The 20,995-nt window shown below is 42.2% G+C and overlaps 2 protein-coding genes and 2 pseudogenes across 7 annotated transcripts in view; 3 read left to right on the forward strand and 1 right to left on the reverse strand.

Annotated features, from left to right (window-relative positions):
* The window catches only part of LOC126934205 (cytochrome c oxidase subunit 7A-related protein, mitochondrial), a 723,522-nt gene that overhangs the window by 576,627 nt on the left and 125,900 nt on the right, over nucleotides 1-20,995 (forward strand). The window lies entirely within an intron of this gene.
* The window catches only part of KCNG3 (potassium voltage-gated channel modifier subfamily G member 3), a 57,814-nt gene that overhangs the window by 22,761 nt on the left and 14,058 nt on the right, over nucleotides 1-20,995 (forward strand). The gene's annotated exons all lie outside the window — the stretch shown is intronic.
* On the reverse strand, nucleotides 5,346-6,478 carry LOC126934204 (40S ribosomal protein S13-like; annotated as a pseudogene).
* Nucleotides 9,210-13,506, forward strand: LOC126934202 (voltage-dependent anion-selective channel protein 1-like; annotated as a pseudogene).

A 20,995-nucleotide genomic window follows, 5' to 3' on the forward strand; every position in this document is an offset into this window, starting at 1 on the left:
TTTTTTTTTTTTTTTTTTTTTTTTTTTTTGAGACGGAGTCTCGCTCTGTGGCCCAGGCTGGAGTGCAGTGGCCGGATCTCAGCTCATTGCAAGCTCCGCCTCCCGGGTTTACGCCATTCTCCTGCCTCAGCCTCCCGAGTAGCTGGGACTACAGGCGCCCACCACCTCGCCCGGCTAGTTTTTTGTATTTTTAGTAGAGACGGGGTTTCACCATATTAGCCAGGATGGTCTCGATCTCCTGACCTCGTGATCCGCCCATCTCGGCCTCCCAAAGTGCTGGGATTACAGGCTTGAGCCACCGCGCCCGGCCCAATTTTTGTATTTTTAATAGAGACAAGGTTTTGCCACATTAGCCAGAGTGGTCTCAAAGTCCTGACCTCAAGTGATCCACCCACCTCAGCCTCCCAAAGTGCTGGGATTACAGGCGTGAGCCACTGTGCCCAGCCAGCATTAAGATTTTGACTTTTATAAAATTATTCTTATAAGAGACTGCATGGCAGAATTTTATCCACCCCTTTATTTGTTTACTTATTATGAGTCATTATTTGTGATCCCTAAGGATATGTTTGCATAATATGATGTCATAATGCATTTGGAAGAAAAATGGAAACACCTCCATTTTTTTCCATTTAAATGAAACTCTCTGAAACAGTAAGACCACAGTCTGCATGCCATCTCGTGAGCACCTTTGTGTTGTGCACAGTTCCTTATGTGTGTTAGATGGGAGTAGGTAAAATAAATATTTTGGCACTAGTCACTCATGCACACCAGTGACATAAACTGCCTGATTCATACAAAACCCTCTTAGGTTATTAGTATCTTAGGTTACAGGCAAGGTGATAGAGAAGTCCAGTGACTGACTTAATGTGGCCAAGGGGAATTGGCCTAGGTCAGATCACAGAGCTTGTGTGTTTGGCGGAAACTCCATTTCTTTTTTTCTTTTTCGTTTTTTTTTTTAGATGGAGTGTCGCTCGGTCAACCAGGCTGGAGTGCAGTGGTGTGATCTTGGTTCATTGCAACCTCTGCCTTCTAGGTTGAAGCGATTCTCCTGCCTCAGCCTCCTGAGTAGCTGGGACTACAGGTGTGCACCACCATGCCCAGCTAATTTTTGTATTTTCAGTAGAGACAGGGTTTCACTATATTGGCCAGGCTCGTCTCTAACTTCTGACCTCATGATCCGCCCACTTTGGCTCTGCAAAGTGCTAGGATTACAGGTGTGAGCCACTGCACCCAGCCTTTTTTTTTTTTTCAGACAGAATTTCGCTCTTGTTGCCCAGGCTGGAATGTAATGGTGCGATCTTGGCTCGCTGCAATCTCTGCCTTCAGGGTTTATGTGATTCTCCTGCCTTAGCCTCCCAAGTAGCTGGGATTACAGGTGCACGCCACCATGCCTGGCTAATTTTTTTGTTTTTTTTTGTATTTTTAGTAGAGATGGGATTTTGTCCTGTTGGTCAGGCTGGTCTTGAGCTTCTGATCTCTGGTCATCCACCAATCTTGGCCTCCCAAAGTGCTGGGATTACAGGTGTGAGCCACCATGCCCAGCAGAAACTCCATTTCTTCTTTTTTTTTTTGAGATGGAGTCTTGCCCTGTCGCCCAGGCTGGAGTGCAATGGCATGATCTCAACTCACTGCAACCTCCACCTCCCGGGTTTAAGCGATTCTCCTGCCTCAGCCTCCCAAGTATCTGGATTACAGGCATGGGTCTCCACACGCAGCTAATCTTTGTATTTTTAGTAGAGATGGAGTTTCACTGTGTTGGCCAGGCTGGTCTCAAACTCCCGACCTCATGATCCACCCACGTCGGCCTCCCAAAGTGCTGGGATTACAGGCATGAGCCACCACGCCCAGCCCAGAAACTCCATTTCTTTTTGTGCAGCAGCAGCTCCATCTTTGAAATGATGTATGGGGAACTTTGAGTCACATCTCAAGCATCAAATTAAGGGCCAAATTGGCTTCAATTGATGTTTATTGTTATATATGTCATTTTGGAACCAAGTAAGTGAAAAAGCATAATTTTTCAGCCCTTAGAAAGATAAAAATTAAGTTTTATTAACTGACAGTACAATATACAGTGGTCTTTTAAAACAAATTGTCCCTATTCCTCAATCAACCTGTATAATTTTTTTTTTTTTTCGACAGAGTCTCGCTCTGTCCCCCAGGCTGGAGTACAGTGGTGCGATCTTGGCTCACTGCAACCTCTGCCTCCCGGGTTCAAGTGATTCTCCTTTCTCAGCCTCCCAAATAGCTGGGACTGCAGGTGTGTGCCACCACACCCAGCTAATTTTTGTATTTTTAGTAGAGATGGGATTTCACCATGTTGGCCAGACTGGTCTCGAACTCCTGACCTCAAGTGATCCAGCCGCCTCTGCCTGCCAAAGTGGTGGGATTACAGGTATGAGCCACCGCGCCTGGCCTAACCTGAATAATTTATTTAAATGTTGGTGCTAAGCCATTACAGCAAATGCTCTGAAGATTTTTTTTTCTAATATAAGTGTTGAAAATAAAGCAAAATTTAAACATTTAAAAACTGAATTCCTTATGCCAATCAAAATGTGTTTTTCTTGACTACATCTATCAAAAACCTAAGAAGCAGAACAAATCAATCTGTGAAATAAAGGAAACATATGCTTTATAGCCAGGCATGCTGGCTTACTCCTGTAATCCCAGCACTTTGGGAGGCTGAGGCAGGCAGATCACTTGAGGTCAGGAGTTAGAGACCAGCCTGGCCAACATGGTGAAAACCTATCTTTACTAAAAATACAAAAATTAGTCAGGCATGGTGGTGCGTGCCTGTAGTCCCAGCTACTCAAGAGGCTGAGGCAGGAGAATCACTTGAACCTGGGAGGCCGGGGTTGCGGTGAGCTGAAGTCGCGCCATTGAACTCCAGCCTGGGAGACAGAGTGAGACACAGAGTAAGACTCTGTCTCAAAACAACAACAACAAAAAAAAAACAAAAAAAAACCCAACACATGCTTTACAAAGGTAGAAGAGGAAATTACACATAAAAGTCATTATAAAGTCTTTCAGGCATATAAAAAACAATAGATGATAACACAATGAACACCTGTTTACCCACTACCCAATTCAAGAAACAGAACATTACAAATATCACTGAGGGCCGGGCGTGGTGGCTCACACCTGTAATCAAGCACTTTGGGAGGCCGAGGTGGGCAGATCAAGAGGTCAGGAGATGGAGACCATCCTGGCTAACACGGTGAAACCCCGTCTCTACTAAAAAATACAAAAAAATTAGCTAGGCGTAGTGGTGGGCGCCTGTAGTCCCAGCTACTCGGGAGGCTGAGGCAGGAGAATGGAGTGAACCCAGGAAGCGAAGCTTGCAGTGAGCCGAGATTGCGCCACTCCACTCCATCCTCGGCGACAGAGCAAGACTCCGTCTCAAAAAATATCTTTGAGTCTGTAATCCCAGCACTTTGGGAGGCCGAGGCGGGTGGATCACCTGAGGTCAATAGTTTGAGACCAGCCTGGGCAACATGGTAAAACTCTGTCTTTACCAAAAAATACAAAAATTAGCTGGGCGTTTTGGCACATGCCTGTAGTCCCAGCTACTGGGGAGGCTGAGGTGGGAGAATCGCGGGAACCCAAGAGGCAGAGGTTGCAGTAGGCCGAGATCGTGCCAGTGCACTCCAGCCTGGGCGACAGCATGAGTCCTTGTCTCAAAAGGGCTCCTGGTACTCAGGGTACTGAGTACCTCTTTCCCAGTGAAATCCCTTCATTTTCCACAGAAAGTGGCACTCTCCTGACTTTGATGTTATTCCCATATACTTAAAAATACATTTAATATATGATTATGTACTCAAAATATAGCATTGTTTTACAGAAACTGTTTTTATAAATGGTGTAATCAATGGAGTCCGCAGCTTGCCTTTTTAGTTCAACTTCATATTCATGTTTGATTTCTATGGCTGTAGCCCTTGCATTTTAACTGTAATGTAGTAGGCATTGATTTATTTGTTCTTTTGTTCATAGAAATTTTGCTATTACTGTAGTGCTGCAATGGATAGTTTTGTTCGTGTCTCAGTGCACATGTAGGAGACTTTCTTTAATGCATCTACCTAGGATTGGAGTTGCTGTATTGAAAAGTATGCACATCTCTCCTCGATGTTGCTAAATAGCTCTCCAGAGTAGTTCTACTGAATTATATTCTTAACAGTAGTGAGTAGAAGTCCTGTTGCTCAATATCCTTGCCATTTCTACATGTCGTCAGACTTTAACACTTTGCTAATCTGGTAGATATGAAATCTATCTTGCTTTTTTCTTTTTTTTTTTTTTTTTTTTTGAGATACAGGGTCTTGCTGTGTCACTTAGGCTGGAGTGCAGTGGTGCAGTCATGGCTTACTGCAGTCTCAACCTCCTGGACTAAAGCAATTCACCCACCTCAGTCTCCCAAAGTGCTAGGATTACAGGCATGAGCCACTGCACCCAGCCTCATGTCTGGCTTCATTTGATCAACATAATGTTTAAAAACATTTGTCTGCATGTTGTTTGTATTGTCTATTCCTTTTTTAAAATTCGAGATATAATTCACATAACAAAATTTACCATTTCAAGTATGCAATTTGGTGGCTTTTATGATTGCACTACATTGTACAACTATCATCAGTATTCCAGAACATTTTCATCACCCCAAAAAGAAACCTACTTGTTAGTAGTCATACCCTGTTCCCCCTCCTCGCATACCCTGACAACCATCTGCTCTCTATCTCCATGGCTTTGCCTATTCTGGACATTTCATATGAATACAGTTATACAACATGGATCCTTTTGTGTCTGGCTACTTTCACTTAGTTTATTATCAAGATTCATCCATGTGGTATTTCATTCATTTTATGATTGGATAATAATTTATTATATGGTTATACAACATTTTGTTTACCCATTCATCAGTTGAATATTTGTATTGTTTTTACTTTTTGATTATTATGACTGCTATAAACATTTGTGTCCAAATTTGTGTGTTAATGTGTTTGTGTGTGTATATATATATACGTATATATATATACATTTTTTTGAGACAGTCTCACTCTGTTGCCCAGACTGAAGTGCAGTGGCATGATCATAGCTCATTGCAGCCTTGAAGCCCTGGGCTCAAGTGATCCTCTAGCCTCAGCTTTCCAAGTAGCTGGTGCTACAGGCATTTACCACCACTCCTGGCTAATTTAAACATTTTTTGTAGAGTTAGGATCTCACTGTGTTGCCCAGGCTGGTCTCGATCCTCAAGCAATCCTTCCACTTTTGCCTCCCAAAGCGCTGGGATTACAGGTATGAGAGCCACCCTACCTGGCACCCTCCCACTTTTTTTTTTTTTTGTTTTGAGACAAGGTCTTGTTCTGTTGCCCAGGCTGGAGTGCAGTGATGTGACCATGGCTCACTGCAGCCTCGGCCTCCCACGTCAGCCTCCTGAGTACCTGGGACTACAGACATACGCAACCACGCCTGGCTAATTTTTGTATTTTTTTTGTGGAGACAGGGTCCCACTATGTTGCCCAGGCTGGTTTCAAACTCCTGGGCTCAAGCCATCTGCCTGCCTCAGCCTCCCAAAGTGCTGGGATTACAGTTGTGAGCCACCGCGCCTGATCCTGACTTTCCTTTTTCTTAATGGTTGATTATACATCCTAGGTACTGATTGTACATTGCAGATATCTTCTTTTATTTATTTATTTTAAAATATCTGTAGAAACAGGGTCTTACTGTGTTGCCCAGGCTGGTCTCGAACTCCTGTAGTCCTCCTGTACTGACCTCGAAGTGTCTAGATTACAGGCATGAGCTACCATGCCTGACTGCAAGTATCTTTCTGACTGTGGCTGGTATTTTTACTTTGTTTATGGTGTTTTGAGGCTTATAGAATCTGTACATTTTAAAAAAATTTAAACAGTTATTTTATTGCTTGAGTACATAGACAAATTTATGCGACGAGGACAGAGGCTGTAGATGACTCATATTTCCAATTGGGAGGGAGGACTCGCTTTGTCTTATAATATCAAGCCAAATGGTGAATCAAACTCAGAATCAGAATTTAGCATCCTTATCCTTTCTGTTCCTCTCAAGATGCTTTTGAACAGTGACTGCTTTCTTAATTAAATGGTAGAGATCTTCAGGGAGATGAGGAGCAAGTCCTTTGGACTTAAGAATTCTTAAGATTTTATTGCCTGTCACAAAACGTACTTGTGCGACACCATGTGAGTCCCTCCGGATCACACTGATTTGTGAAGGAGTCAGGCCTTGTTGGCCAGTTTGTAAGTCTCCTTCATTTCATCAGATGTCAGCTTCAGCCAAGTGGTGATGCTGCAGAGATAGGGCAGAGCCACTGGGACACGCCCTTCCTGGGAGCATGCATGCGACCCATGATGGCAGCAGTCAGGCAGCTAAAGGAAGAAGCTGTACATTTTAACAGACAAATTTATCAATTGTTTTCTTTATGATTGGTGTGATTTTTAACTTATCTGAGAAAACATCCGATATCGTCTCCAAGATCATAAAGATTCTTTCATGTTTTCTTTAAAGTTTTAAATATATTTATAAATAATTAACTTTTACATTTCAAATTGAGTCTTTAGTCCACCTATAATTATTATGTGAGGAATTTAATTTTATTCATGTGGATAACACTTTCCTCAGCACTACAGAATAGTCCAGTATGTACTTCACTAATCTGAAGAGCCTCGTTTACCATATATCTTGTTTCTTTGGGCATGCGGATCTACTTCTAGGTCCACTATCCGGTTTTTTTTTTTTTTTTTTTTTTTGAGACAAAGTCTTGCTTTGTTACCCAGGCTGGAGTGCAATGGCGCGATCTTGGCTCACTGCAACCTCTGCCTCCTGGGTTCAAGTGATTCTTCTGCCTCAGCCTCCTGAGTGAGTGGGATTACAGGTGCGCACCACCATGCCTGGCTAATTTTTGTATTTTTAGTAGAGACGGGGTTTCCCCATGTTGGTCAGGCTGGTCTCCAACTCCTGACCTCAGGTGATCCAGCCGGCTCGGCTTGCCAGGGTGCTGGGATTACAGGTGTGAGCCACCGGGCCCAGCCCACCATCTTATTAATTCCAGCATCAACACTATACTGTCTTAATTACTGAAATAAAATCAGCTTATTAATTTCCATGAAAACCCTTCTTGGGAATTTTGATCACATTACACTAAAATTTTTTGCATTAAATTTATGGATTAATTTGGAGAGTTGGCTTTTTTGTTTTTTTGAGATGGGTCTCGCTCTGTCGCCCAGGCTGTAGTGCAGTGGCACAATGTTGGCTCACTGAAACCTCCACCTCCCAGGTTCAAGCAATTCTCTGCCTCAGCCTCCCAAGTAGTTGAGATTACAGGCATCTGCTACCATGCCCAGCTTTTTTTTTTTTTTTTTTTTTTTTTGTATTTTTAGTAGAGACGGGGTTTCACCATCTTGGCCAGGTTGGTCTTGAACTCCTGACCTCGTGATCCACCCACCTCAGCCTCCCAAAGTGCTGATATTACAGGCGTGAGACACTGTGCCCAGCCTGAGAGTTGGCATTTTTACATTATTTAGTTTTATTATCCATGAACATAGTATATAATTCCACTTACTCTACTATTCTTTAATGTCTTTCAATAAAGTTTTATTATTTTCATCTAAAAATTATCTTATATCTTTTGTTAGATTTATATCTAGGTGCCTTATAACTTGTGTTGCTATTGCTAATTATATCCTTTATAAAAATTACAATTTCTGCCTTTTGCTGATATAGCTGTATAGTTGATTTTGTACCTTCATCTTACTTGTAGCAGTATAGACTGTTCCTAATTTATGGTGGTTCAATTTAAGATTTTTTGATTTTATGATGAGTTTATTGGAATTTAACTTCATTGTATGTCAAAGAGCACCTATACTTTTCATTTATTCTAATAATTCAAAGGGTCTGTTTTTGTTGTAATGTAAACAGTGATACTATCTGGAAATAAAGACGGTCTTTGCAACCTTTATAATACTTTTGTCTTGCTGCAGTGGTTAAACCCTCTAGAGTTGTACTGATGAGAAATGGTGACAGCTGGCATTCTTGTCTTTTTATTTTTATTTTAAAATGCATTTTTGGATCACATTTGCTAATTTATGTAGAATTTTTGCATCTGTGTTTCTAAGTGAGATTGGCCTACAGTTTTTCTCTCTTATACTGTTTGGGTTTGGTATCAAGATTTCAGTAACTTATTTATTTATTTATTTATTTTTTGAGACAGGGTCTCATTCTGTCACCCAGGCTGGTGTGCAGTGGCATGATAATGGCTCACTGCAGCATCAACCTCTCTAGGCTCAGGTGATCCTCCCACCTTAGCTCCCCAGTAGCTAGGACTACAGGTGCATGCTACCATGCCTGGCTAATTTTTATATTTTTTGAAGAGACAAGAGTTTAGCTATGTTGTCCAGGCTGGTCTTGAACTCCTGGGCTCAAGCAGTCTGCCTGCCTTGGCCTCCCAAAGTGCTGAGATTACAGCCATCACACCTGGCCATGATTTCGCTAACTTTTTTTTTTTTTTTTTGAGACAGAGTCTCACTCTGTCACCCAGGCTGGAGTGCAGTGGTGCGATTTCAGTTCACTGTAACCTCCACCTCCTGGATTCAAGTAATTCTTCTGCCTTAGCCTCCCGAGTAGCTGGGATTACAGGCATGCGCCACCATGCCTGGCTCATTTTTGTATTTTTAGTAGAGACTGGTTTTCACCATGTTGGCCAGGCTGGTCTTGCACTCCTGACCTCAAGTTTTCCGCCCACCTTGGCCTCCCAAAGTGCTGGGATTACAGGTGTGAGCTGCTGTGCCTGGCCTTTCACTGACTTTTTAAAATGAGCTGGTGACTGCTTTTTTAATTATTTGGGATAGTGTTATATAAAATAGGGGTTATGCATGCTTGGTATTTGATAGAACTTGCCTGTAAAATCATCTGGACCTGGTGTGCATCTTTTGGTGAATAGATGTCAAAGTGTAGATTCAATTTTTTTCATGATTTTAGGACCATTCAGTTTTTCCAGTTATTCAAAAACTGCAAATTTTGGTCTGATTCATTTTTCTGGGAAATTTTCCATTTCACCTAAATTTTCGCATTTATCTTCACAGAGTGGTTTAATGTATTTTTATGTTTTTATAAAAGGTCTGTTTTTGGCTGGGCGCAGTGGCTTATGCCTGTAATCTCAGCACCTTAGGAGGCCGAGACAGGCGGATCACCTGAGGTCAGGAGTTGGAGACCAGCCCGGCCAACATGTTGAAACTCTGTCTCTACTAAAAATACAAAAATTAGCCAGACGTGGTGGTGGGTGCCTGTAATCCCAGCTACTAGGGAGGCTGAGGCAGGAGAATCACTTGAACCCAGGTGGCAGAGGTTGCAGTGAGCAGAGATCGCACCACTGCACTCCAGCCTGGGTGACAGAGTGAGACTCCGCCTCAGAAAAAAAGGGAAAAGTATTTGCGGTTTTTGCTACTAATCCTCATGGCAAAAACCACAATTAACTTTTGTACCAATCTACCATTCTGTACTCCCACCAAGAGTATACAGTCGCGTAACGTCGGGAGATGCTTAGGAGATTTCCTTGCTCTGTGAACATCGTAGAGCATCCTCACACAAACCTAGATGGTACTGCCTGCTATATACCTCACCACTTAGGTTGTATGGTGTAGCCTGTTGCTCCTAGGCCACGCACTTACGCAGAATCTACTGAATACTGTAGGCAGTTATAACACAGTGGTAAATACTTGTGTATTGTATTTCTTTTTTTTTTTGAAACAGAGTCTCTGTCACTGAGGCTGGAGTGCAGTGACACACGATCTTGGCTTACTGCAACCTTTGCCTCCTGATTTCAAACGATTCTTCTGCCTCAGCTTCCCGAGTAGCTGGGATTACAGGCAGGCACCACCACGCCTGACTAATTTTTGTATTTTTGTTAGAGACAGGGTTTCACCATGTTGACCAGGCTGGTCTCGAACTCCTGACCTCAGATGATCTGCCTATCTCGGCCTCCCAAGGTGTTGGGATTACAGGTGTGAGCCATTGTGCCTGGCCTATTTGTGTATTTAAACATACCTAAACAGAGAAAAGGTATAGTAAAAATGCAGTATTATAATCTCATGGAACTACTGTCATACATACGATCCATTGTTGACAGAAATGTCTTTATGTGGTGTATGACTATATACGGTTTCAGTTACTTCGCAAACTCGGTGTTACTGGTTTTGCAAATTTTAGTTATTCTGTCTGGAGTGTAGTAATATCTCATTGTGGTTTTAATTTCTCTGATGGCAAAGAGTTGATCATCGTTTTCATTAGCTTATTGGCTTTTTACATAATTTATTATGTGAAATGTTTGTCCACATAGCCTATTTTTTTAAAAAATGGGTTATTTTTGCTATTGAGTTTTAGGAGTTCTTTGTACAATCTGGATACTAGTCCTTTGTCAGATAAATATGTTGTGAATATTTTCCTCTAATTTCTGGTTTGCCTGTTCATTTTCTTAGTGGTGTCTTTTACTATACTAAAGTTTTAAATTTTGGTGAAGTCTAATTTATCAATATTTTCCTTCATGATTACTACTTTTTGTGCTGTATATAAAAAAGTTTGCCTACTTTCTTAGTCACAAACATTACTCCTATGTTTTCTTCTAAAATCTTTATAGGTTGAGCACAATGGCTCACTCCTGTAATCCCAGCACTTTGGGAGGCTGAGGTGGGTGGATCACCTAAGCCCAGGAGTTCAAGACCACCCTGGGCAACATGGCGAAATCCCATCTCCACTAAAAATACAAAAACTAATTGGGTGTGGTGGTGCACACCTGTATTCCCAGCTACTTGGGAGACTGAGGTGGGAGGATCACCTGAGCCTGGGAGGTAGAGGCTGCAGTGAGCCGTGATCGTGCCACTGCACTCCAGCCTGAGCAACAGAGCCAAACCCTGTTCCAAAAAAAAGAAAGAAAGAAAGAAAGAAGGAAGGAAGGAACGAAGAAAGGAAGGAAGAAAGGAAGGAAGGAGGGAAGGAAGGAAAAAGGAAAGAAATTAAATACTCTTAAAAAAATAAAATCTTAAAGTTTTCACTTTTACATTTAGTACTACACTCATTCTCATTAATTTTTGTGTGTGGTATGAAGTAAGGATAGTAATGCGTTATCTCTAATTGTTATTTTTTAAATCAATACACCAAATATATCATTTTGTCCTAAATATTCCATTAGACTGATAAAACAGTTGAACTCTCTAACGATAAAATTTATTGTACCATTAATTTAGTCCAACAACATATTTTCTGAGTACCTCTTAAGTGCCATGATTAGGCAATATAGTGTTTTGTTGTTGTTTTGTTTTGTTTTTGTTTTTTTAAAGACACACAGCCCCACTTGCTTCCTAGCTGGAGAGACAGACAGCTAAATGTACAACCACTACATGATGTGCTATGTGCACTGCTAGAGATAAGCACTGGCTGCTGTAGGAACACCAGGGAGAAACTCAGCCATGCTAGTGGACCTAAGATAAGGATTCCCTGGGGTGGTGATGCTTGAGCTCAGACTTGAAAGCCTGGTTGATGTTGGCCAAGAAGGGAGGGTAGATGTGCAAAGGCAAGAGGCGTGAGAAGACTGGGGACTGTGTTAGTTTCCATTAGTTGGAGCAGATGGTACAAGGCGGAGAGTGGCAGATCTGAAGCCTTGGATGATAACTCATGAATTTTAGCTCTTATCTGTGGAGAGTTAGGAGTCAGCAATACCTCAGTACTCGGATTATTTGAGTATTGCTGCTTTTAGTACTGCGAATGTTTTTGTATTCATGGCTGTAGATTAAAACACTTAGCTTATTGTTTCAGGAAGACCTTATAGGCTAGATACTTTGAAATATCCCTGCTTTGATTAAATCTTTTGTTTTGGCTGGGCTCAGTGGCTCATGGTCTGTAATCCGAGCACTTTGGGAGGCCAAGGCAGGTGGATCACTTGAGGCCAGCAGTTCTAGACCAACCTGGGCAACTTGTTTTAATGTACATATTGGAAACTTTTTGAGCGTAGAAGTATCATTGTCCTGATGTTTGCAGTGAGTACCTAGTTAAGTAAAAATAATCTGAGTTGAGCACTGGACAAATTAGTTACCTGTGGTTAGGAAATAGCAAATAATGATATCAGCATGAACTACTTTACTTTTCAAAAATGTCATTTGTTGAGGCAGCCCCCGCTGCAGCCACCACCGAGCCCGCCGCCACCACTGAGCCCACTGCCACCGCCTCTGAGCAGAAGATGGTTATGCCTCCCACGTACGCTGAACTTGGCAAATCTGCCAGGGATGTGTTCACCAAGGGCTATGGATTTGGCTTAATAAAACTTGATTTGAAAACAAAATCTGAGAATGGATTGGAATTTACAAACTCAGGCTCAGCCCAACACTGAGGCCACCAAGGTGACTGGCAGCCTGTGAACCAAGTACAGATGGACCAGATATGACCTGACGATTATGGAGAAATGAAACACCACACACTGGGCACCGAGATTGCATGGAGGATCAGCTTGCATGTGGACTGAAGCTGACCTTCGATTCATCACTTCTCACCTAACGCTGGGGGGAGAAAAATGCTAAAATCGAAACCCGCTATAGGCAGGAGCATATCAACCTGGGTTGCACTGTGGATTTTGACATCGCTGGACCTTCAATCTGGGGTGCTCTAGTGCTGGGTTATGAGGGCTGACTGGCTGGCTACTGGATGAATTTTGAGACTGCAGAGTTTTAAGAGACCCAGAGGAACTTTACTCTTGGCTACAAGACTGATGAATTCCAGCTTCATACTTATGTGAATGACAGGGCAGATTTTGGCACCTCTATTTCCCAGAGGTGAATAAGAAGTTGGAGACTACGGTTAAGCTTGCCTGGACATCAGGAAACAGTAACACTCACTTCAGAACAGCAGGCAAGTATCAGATGGACCCTGATGCCTGCTTCTTGGCTAAAGTGTACAACCCTAGCCTGACAGGTTTAGGATAGACTCAGATCATAAAGCCAAGTATGAAGCTGATGCTGTCAGCTCAACTGGATGGCAAGAACGTCCATGCTGGTGGCCATGAGCTTGGTTTAGGACTAGAATTTCAAGCACAAATGAATACTGTACAGTTGTTTAATTTTAACTAGTTTGCAGTATAGCTACCTTCAGAATTTAATGTATCTTTTAACATATATCTGAGATGCAAGTACTGCTAAATTTCATGCTAGACCTCCAGGTTAAAGATGATTCAAAAAGAGTGCTACCTTTTCAGAGATACAGAAGAAACCCAATTCCAAAAAAAGTCCTTTTAGCTGTAGACTTGGGGGGAATTTGGTAGCCCTTGTAGAGATGCCAGGTTTTAAAAAAATCTAGAAATGGCTGCAAGTGGAAGCTGATTATGTATAGGCACTTTGTAAATTTGTATTGAATAAATGAATGAAACTGTAACTTTCTGATAATTGAACCTTGGTTTCCTAACCCCAGTAGATGAGAGGCTCATTGCATCATGGTGTGTACAAATTCACCTGACGAAGACTTTTTTATTTTATTTTATTTATTTATTTATTTATTTTTGAGACAGAGTCTCACTCTGTCACCCAGGCTGGAGTGCAGTGCTGTGCTCTCAACTCACTGCAACCTCCGCCTCCTGGGTTCAAGTGATTCTTGTGCCTCAGCCTCTCCAGTAGCTAGGATTACAGGCATATGCCACCATGCCCTGCTAATTTTTGTATTTTTAGTAGAGACGGGGTTTAAACATGTTGACCAGGCTATTCTCCAACTCCTGACCTCAAGTGATCCAAAGTGCTGGGATTACAGGCGTGAGCCACCGCACCCGGTTAAGGGACCTTTTTAGACAGATCTTCATGACCTGTTTCCATCCCAGTCCTTCATCACCTCTCTTATACCAAAAGGTCTGCAGGGCGTGACAGCTGCTTCTGTTGTACCATTTTGGGGTGGAGAGGGTGGATCTGATGAAGCCAGTAATTCAGTACTGAATTCCTTCTTGTGTTGTGCTTTTTTGCCCTTGCACCAGAGTATGAAATAGCTTCCAGGAGCTCTAGCTATAAGCTGGGGAGAGGTTGTGTGATTGTAATCACATGGTGACAACACTTAGAATCTAAATTGGACTTCTGTTGCATTCTCACCACTCAATTTATTTTTCAGCAGTTTAATGGGTACATTTTAGAGTCATATTGTGTGGAATTAGATCCTCCCCTTCAAGTGCTGTAATTAACATCACTTAAAATAAAACTTGAATAAAATATTGAAACCTCAAAAAATTAAAAATATCATTTGTTGATATTCATCTTCCCAAGTTGTTCTGTAGATAAAAACTATCTTGAAGCAAAAATGGTAAAATACTCTTAAATAAAAGAATTGTTATCACTTTTTGTCAGATGATCTTATTTGAAGAGGTAGATCTTGATATCCTTTCCAGTCTCATAATTCTTTTACTAATGAATTGCCAGTTAAATAAAAAAGGAATAGAACCCACATGGTAGTCATATATGGAATAGGAACAGATTATTGAGATTGATCTTCTTGTAGCATTATTTAAGCAAATACATGTATGCTGGGGTAGTGGTGAAGGTGCAGGAAGGGATTGTGGCACCTGAAGATTAAGGGGGTCCACCCAGAGTGGAGAGTGTGGGGCTGGGGACCACAGGTGATGTCAGGCCTGAGTTTCTGCTGCTGTCATCTCTGGAAAGTTTTTAGCAGTGAGTGTCAGAACCACAGATTTTTGATCCCTTTGCCTGTATGTATATGTCCCCTACAGCAGGGCAGTCTTCTGAAAACACACTCCCTGGCTCTGGTGGAGAGAAGCGCATCCTGATTTCTGGGTCAGTCAGAAAGAGATGATGTCTCTGACTCTCAAGAGCCTCAGGCAAGGCACACACAGAAATACCTCTGGTTTGTCCACGGAGCGGGTTCGGAGCTAAGGGAAAAGCAGCCCAAGCCCTCCATTAGAGGGTAATGAACACGAACACTGATACATGGGATTGGATGAAATTCTTTGTGTAAATTAGCTCCTAGAAGATGATGTCTACCTTTTTATCAGTTAAGAAAATCAAAGGAATAGTCAGAGGGGCCATTTTTTGTAGTAAGATATTTCGAGGTGCCTTTTGTTTTCTTCACTTGCCATTCCATTTAGGGGAAGCCTAAAACACTGGGCAGTGGCCCAGTGTCGCGCACCTGTTTAATCTATGTAGGGCATCTGCTCACATCCGTGTTTTGTTTTGTTAACTTTTTAAATGTAATTGCTTTCACTTCATCAGGTATCTGGCACTTTCCTGATTTTGCTTGTGCTGGTCTTTCCATGCCAAATTAAATTGCCACTTTCTCAAAGAAGCCTTCCGTCATCTCCCAGATGAAGAAAAACTTATCTTCTTCTGAACTTAACACACATCAATTATAGCTTTTATTACTTTCTACATTCTATTTTTGAGTTTTTAAGGATAGGTTTGTTGTTAGGGAGGGTATATCTTACCCTTTGCTGGGTTGCAAATTTTCAGTCTGTTTTATCTTCTTTTTAAAATCCTTTTATTTTGAAATGATTTAACAATTATTAATTAATTAATTTACCTATTTATATTTAGAGACAGAGTCTTGCTTTGTTGCCCAGGCTGGAATGCAGTGATACAATCATGACTCACTGCAGCCTGAAACTCCTGGGTACAGGCAATTCTCCCACCTCCTGAGTAGCTAGGGCTATAGGCATGCACTATCATGCCTGCTATTTTTTTTTGTAGAGATGGGGGTCTCGCTATGTTGTCCATGCTGGTCTCGTACCCTGGCTTCAAGAAGTCCTCCCATCTCAGCCTCCCAAAGTGCTGGGATTACAGATGTGAGCCACTTTGCCTGGCTTGAAATAGTTTTACACTCACAAGAAGTTGCAAAAACAGCACAGAGAGTTCGGTTTTACCCTTCATCTGGTTTCCCCAGTGATAACATCTTTTTTTTTTGAAATGGGGTCTTGCTCTGTTGCCCAGGCTGGAGTGCAGTGGTGCGATCTTGGCTCACTGCAAGCTCTGCCTCCCAGCTTCACACCATTCTCCCACCTCAGCCTCCTGAGTAGCTGGGACTACAGGTGTCTGCCACTATGCCTGGCTAATTTTTTGTATTTTTAGTAGAGACAGGGTTTCACCATGTTACCCAGGATGGTCTCCATCTCCTGACCTCTTGATCTGCCTGCCTCGTCCTCCCAAAGTGCTGGGATTACAGGTGTGAGCCACTGCACCCAGCTGATAACATCTTACATAACTATGCTTAAGTTCTATCTTTAATTTATCTTTATACACCTCTCTGTGGCCTGACATACAGTAGGCACTCACTCATGAGCTTTGTTGCATGATGAATGAATTAATGGGCTCCATGGGCTTACAGCCACATCCAAGTTAATATGTCATCCCATCCTGACTCCAGGACATTGCATCATCCTGGCTACAAGTGACCTGTCTCAGGAGACTCAGACTGAAGCCATGCACATTTCGTGCCTCCTTTGTGCACATTAGTTGACTTGCCAGGCAGGGCGGGTGAGAAAGGACTCTGGGATAAATGCACAATCTGAGATTTATTTCAAAATAGGACATGAGGGAAGTAGATGAGGGTGTGGAGTGGGGCGGAACTGGCTTTGGGCCGATGGTGAATGGGCCTGGGTATTTGGGGGGTCATAATACCATAATACCATTCTGTCTTCTCTCTCTCTCTCTCTTTTTTTTTTTTTTGAGACGGAGTTCTGCTCTTGTTGCCCAGTCTGGAGTGCAGTGGCGCCATCTTGGCTCACTGTAACCTCCACATTCCGGGTTCAAGCGATTCTCCTGCCTAAGCCCCCCGAGTATCTGGGATTACAGGCACGTGCCACCACGCCCAGCTAATTTTGTATTTTTAGTAGAGTCGGGGTTTCACCACGTTAGTCGGGCTTGTCTCGAACTCCTGACCTCAGGTAATCCACCCACCTTGGCCTCCCAAAGTGCTGGGATTTTAGGCGTCCGGCCATTCTGTCTTCTCTTGTGTGTTGAATGGTCTCAGTTCTTCATCTCTAAAGGTTTAAGAAACAGAAGCCTACCACAATGACATAATATCAAAACTGTTTCTTCCTGAGGTTCTTATGTTTGTTTTTTTTTAAGTAATGGGGTCTCCTATGTTGCTTCTTTCTGAGGTTTTAGAGTCTGTCTCTACAAACTCACACTAGCGGGACAGAGCTCCTTGCAAGACAGTACCTCAGGCTACACTGCAGACACTACAATGCACTTAAGTCATGTATTTGGGTTGAATATTGAATTATGCCAAAAGGAGTTGAAGAAGATAAGGGTTATTTGTAGTAATTGCCTGTAATTTTTCACAGAAACACACTTTGGTGGAGATGTATGTATGATGGATAGCGTGTCTTAGCAGGACAGGTATTGTTGTCTTTGCATTTGCAGTCAGAAACTTGGTTGTTTCTTTGTAGACAGTCATCAGTCCCTGTTTCCCAATAAAGAGAGAACGTGGATCTGGTACCTCTGTTGCCAAAACAGAGGACAGAGGAACCACAGAGGGTAAACTGTGTTTAGGAGGCAGAAGCCAGATTCCTCAGGCAGGGGTGATAGCCCCGTGTTCCTGTGTGCTAAGGGAAAGTGAGAAAAGCAAAGGTGGAGGCGATTGCAGGAAGAAAAGAGATCCGGTAGAATAATAGCAGCCCCTTAAAAACTGTGGGAGGGGCCGGGCGCAGTGGCTCAAGCCTGTAATCCCAGCACTTTGGGAGGCCGAGACGGGCGGATCACGAGGTTAGGAGATCGAGACCATCCTGGCTAACACGGTGAAACCCCGTCTCTACTAAAAAATACAAAAAACTAGCCGGGCGAGGTGGCGGGCGCCTGTTGTTCCAGCTACTCGGGAGGCTGAGGCAGGAGAATGGCGGGAACCCGGGAGGCGGAGCTTGCAGTGAGCTGAGATCCGGCCACTGCACTCCAGCCTGGGCGACAGAGCGAGACTCCGTCTCAAAAAAAAACAAAAACAAAAACAAAAACAAAAAAAAACAAAACAAAAAAAACTGTGGGAGGAACCCAGCTCTCTGTGGCCAATCTCAATGACTTTGAGAGAGTGAACTTTTCATTTATCATTATCCTCGTCCTGCCACATGTCCTAATGAAATGGCCATCCAAACGTGAGCATAAGGAAACAAAATGGTATCAAGTGAGGAACGTAAAAATTAACACACACTTTGACTGTAGCTGTATAGGGACATCCATGCATCCCAGGCGTGATTCAAGGTATGACTTAGTCAGTGAGTACATATGTTTTGTTTGTTTAAAATTTATTTATTTATATATTAAGATGAGGGGTTTCACTATATTGCTCAGGCCGGTTTTGAAGCCTGAGCTCAAGTGATCTTCCTTCCTCAGCCTCTCAGGTAGCTGGGAGACTACAGGTGCGTGCCACCACACCTAGCTTTGTACATTTTTTTTTTTTCTTTTTTTTTTTAGAGATAGAGTCTCACTCTGTTGCCCAGGCTGGAGTGCAGTGGTGTGATCATAGCTCACTGCAGCCTCGAACTCCTGGGCCCAAGTGATCCTCCTGCCTTGGCCTCCCAAAGTATTGGGATCACAGGCATGAGCCACTGTGCCCAGCCTTGCGTGTGTGTGTGTGATCTGCTTGCCTCGGCCTCCCCAAGTGCTAGGATTATAGGCATGAGCCACTGTGCCTGGCCAGCCTTGTAAATATTATTAACCTGTCATTTATTATCTGTGTGACATGATTTAGTTACTTCTCTCTTTTTTTTTGAGACAAAGGCTCTGTGTCGCCCAGCTGGAGTGCAGTGGCACAATCACAGCTCACTTTAGCTTCAACCTTCCCGGGCTCAAGGAACCCTTTTACCTCGGCCTCCCAGGTTGCTGGGAGTACAGGCGCGTGCCCCCATGCTTGGCTAATTTTTTTTTTTTTCTGTATTTTGCAGAGATGGAGTTTTGTCACATTGCCCAGGCTGGTCTTGAACTCAGGGCTCAGGCAGTCTGCCTGAGCAGTCTGCCGTTCTTGGCCTCCCAAAGTGCTGGGATTACAGGCATGAGCTACTGCACTTGGCCACTAGTTACTTCTCTTTGGCTTAGTTTCCTCATTTGTAGGTGGGGATCATAACAAAACCTATTGCATACAGTTGTGAGAATTAAATGAATTAGTATGTAAATTTATAGAAAGATGTTTGGAACTTGAATAAGTGTTCAATTATGTGTTTTCATTTATTATTGATCTAGGTTGGAAGATAAAGAGGTACGAATGGTATAGATTTTTTCTCTGTAAGATAATTAAAGTGTGTAAGAAAAAAATCATGTTTTTTTCTTTCAAAAAACCCTACTTTTTTTTTTTCCCATTTAACCAATTGTTGTTGAGAAAAACTCTTATAAGGACATGAAAGACTCTAGGTAATGAAGTGGCTGTTGATGTGCAGTTTGTTGGAAATTTTTATTGTGCTTCATGTTATTACATTGTACATGCCTGTTAGAAATGTGATTGGAAATGCTTTGTACATTTAAATCCAAAGGCTTCAAGTAAGAAGGGTAACTTTTCCTTTTGTGGCACTCCTGGGGTTGTTAAGGCTGATTTAAGCTGCTGCTGACTCGATTGTGGTGATTGCTCTTCTAGTTGGGCATACTTTTTACTTTCTTTTAGAATGTTTTTAAATTGGACTTGAACTGAACTTTTGTAAATGGAAGGCTCTGAGCTCAGATATGGTTTGTAGTAATAATAATAATGGTTACAATCTTTTTTTTGTTGTTGTTGTTTTTTGAGACTGGTCTTACTCTTGCTTAGGCTGGAATATAGTGGTGCGATCATGGCTCACTACAGCCCTGGGCTCAGGTGCGCCTCCTCAGCCTCCCAAGTAACTGGGACTGCAGGCACGCACCATCATGCCTGGCTAATTTTTGTATTTTTTGTAGAGATAGGGTTTTGACATGTTGCCCAGACTGATCTCGAACTACTAAGCTCAAGTGATCCTCCTGCCTTGGCCTCCTAAAGTGCTGGGCTTAACAGGTGTGAGCCACTGCACTGGGCCGTATTATTTTTGGAGGACTTAAAAAGTGATTGCAGTCTATGCCTTTCATCTTATACTGATGTGTCAATATTTATGGCTTCAAAGAAGTTATAAATACATTTCATTTTTTCCCTGCCAAAACTGTTAAGTTTTATCTTAAAATTCTATTCCAGTGTAAATATAATTAATAAGTAACAAAATTATTGGGGTTTGGATTCATATAACATTTCCTTATTTTATATCCTTACACATTGTGATATTGTACTGTATTTAAAATATACTATATATTATTTTAAATGTATTATAATTATATATGCACATAATATAGGTATATAATAAATACACGTGTATTACTTTAGGTGGTTTTCTGTGTTGGCCTATTGCTTGTGTAATTCATTTAGCTTTTTCCAGTCAGCTATTCAGACTCAGCTTTCAGCTGTGCATGTACATATATATACACACATATAATTTTTTTATTTTTGTTTTTTTCAAGAGACAGGATTTTGATCTGTTGCCTAGTCTGGATTATAATGGTACAGTCATAGCTCACTGCAGCCTCAAGCTGCTGGGCCCAAGTGATCCTCCCACCTCAGCCTCCCAAGTAACTGGACTACAGGCACATGCCCCACGCTGGCTAATTTTTTGAAAATTTTTAGTAGAGATGAGATCTGACTATATTGTGAGATCTCACCATATTCCAAGATCTCCTGGGCTCAAGCAATTCTCCTGCCTTGGCCTCCCAAAATGTTAGGATTACAGACATGAACCATTGGGGCCAGCCCCAACTGTTTTGTGTATTAATTTTCATAGTTGTCCTTGTAATATTAAATTTTAATCAGGTTCTGTTTGGTATTAATGACAGGAACAGTCTCCTTTAATTCTTCTGAGGTTAAGCAGAATGTAAGTCAAAAATTAATTAATGTCAAAGCACTGTCTTTGTTTTTGTTTTTCCATTGACCCCATGGGTGGTGTGGCTGAGCAGTCTAACTTGCTGGGTGTGGTGGCTCA

The sequence above is a fragment of the Macaca thibetana genome, chromosome 13, assembly GCF_024542745.1.
Source record: "Macaca thibetana thibetana isolate TM-01 chromosome 13, ASM2454274v1, whole genome shotgun sequence".
NCBI lineage: Eukaryota > Metazoa > Chordata > Mammalia > Primates > Cercopithecidae > Macaca > Macaca thibetana.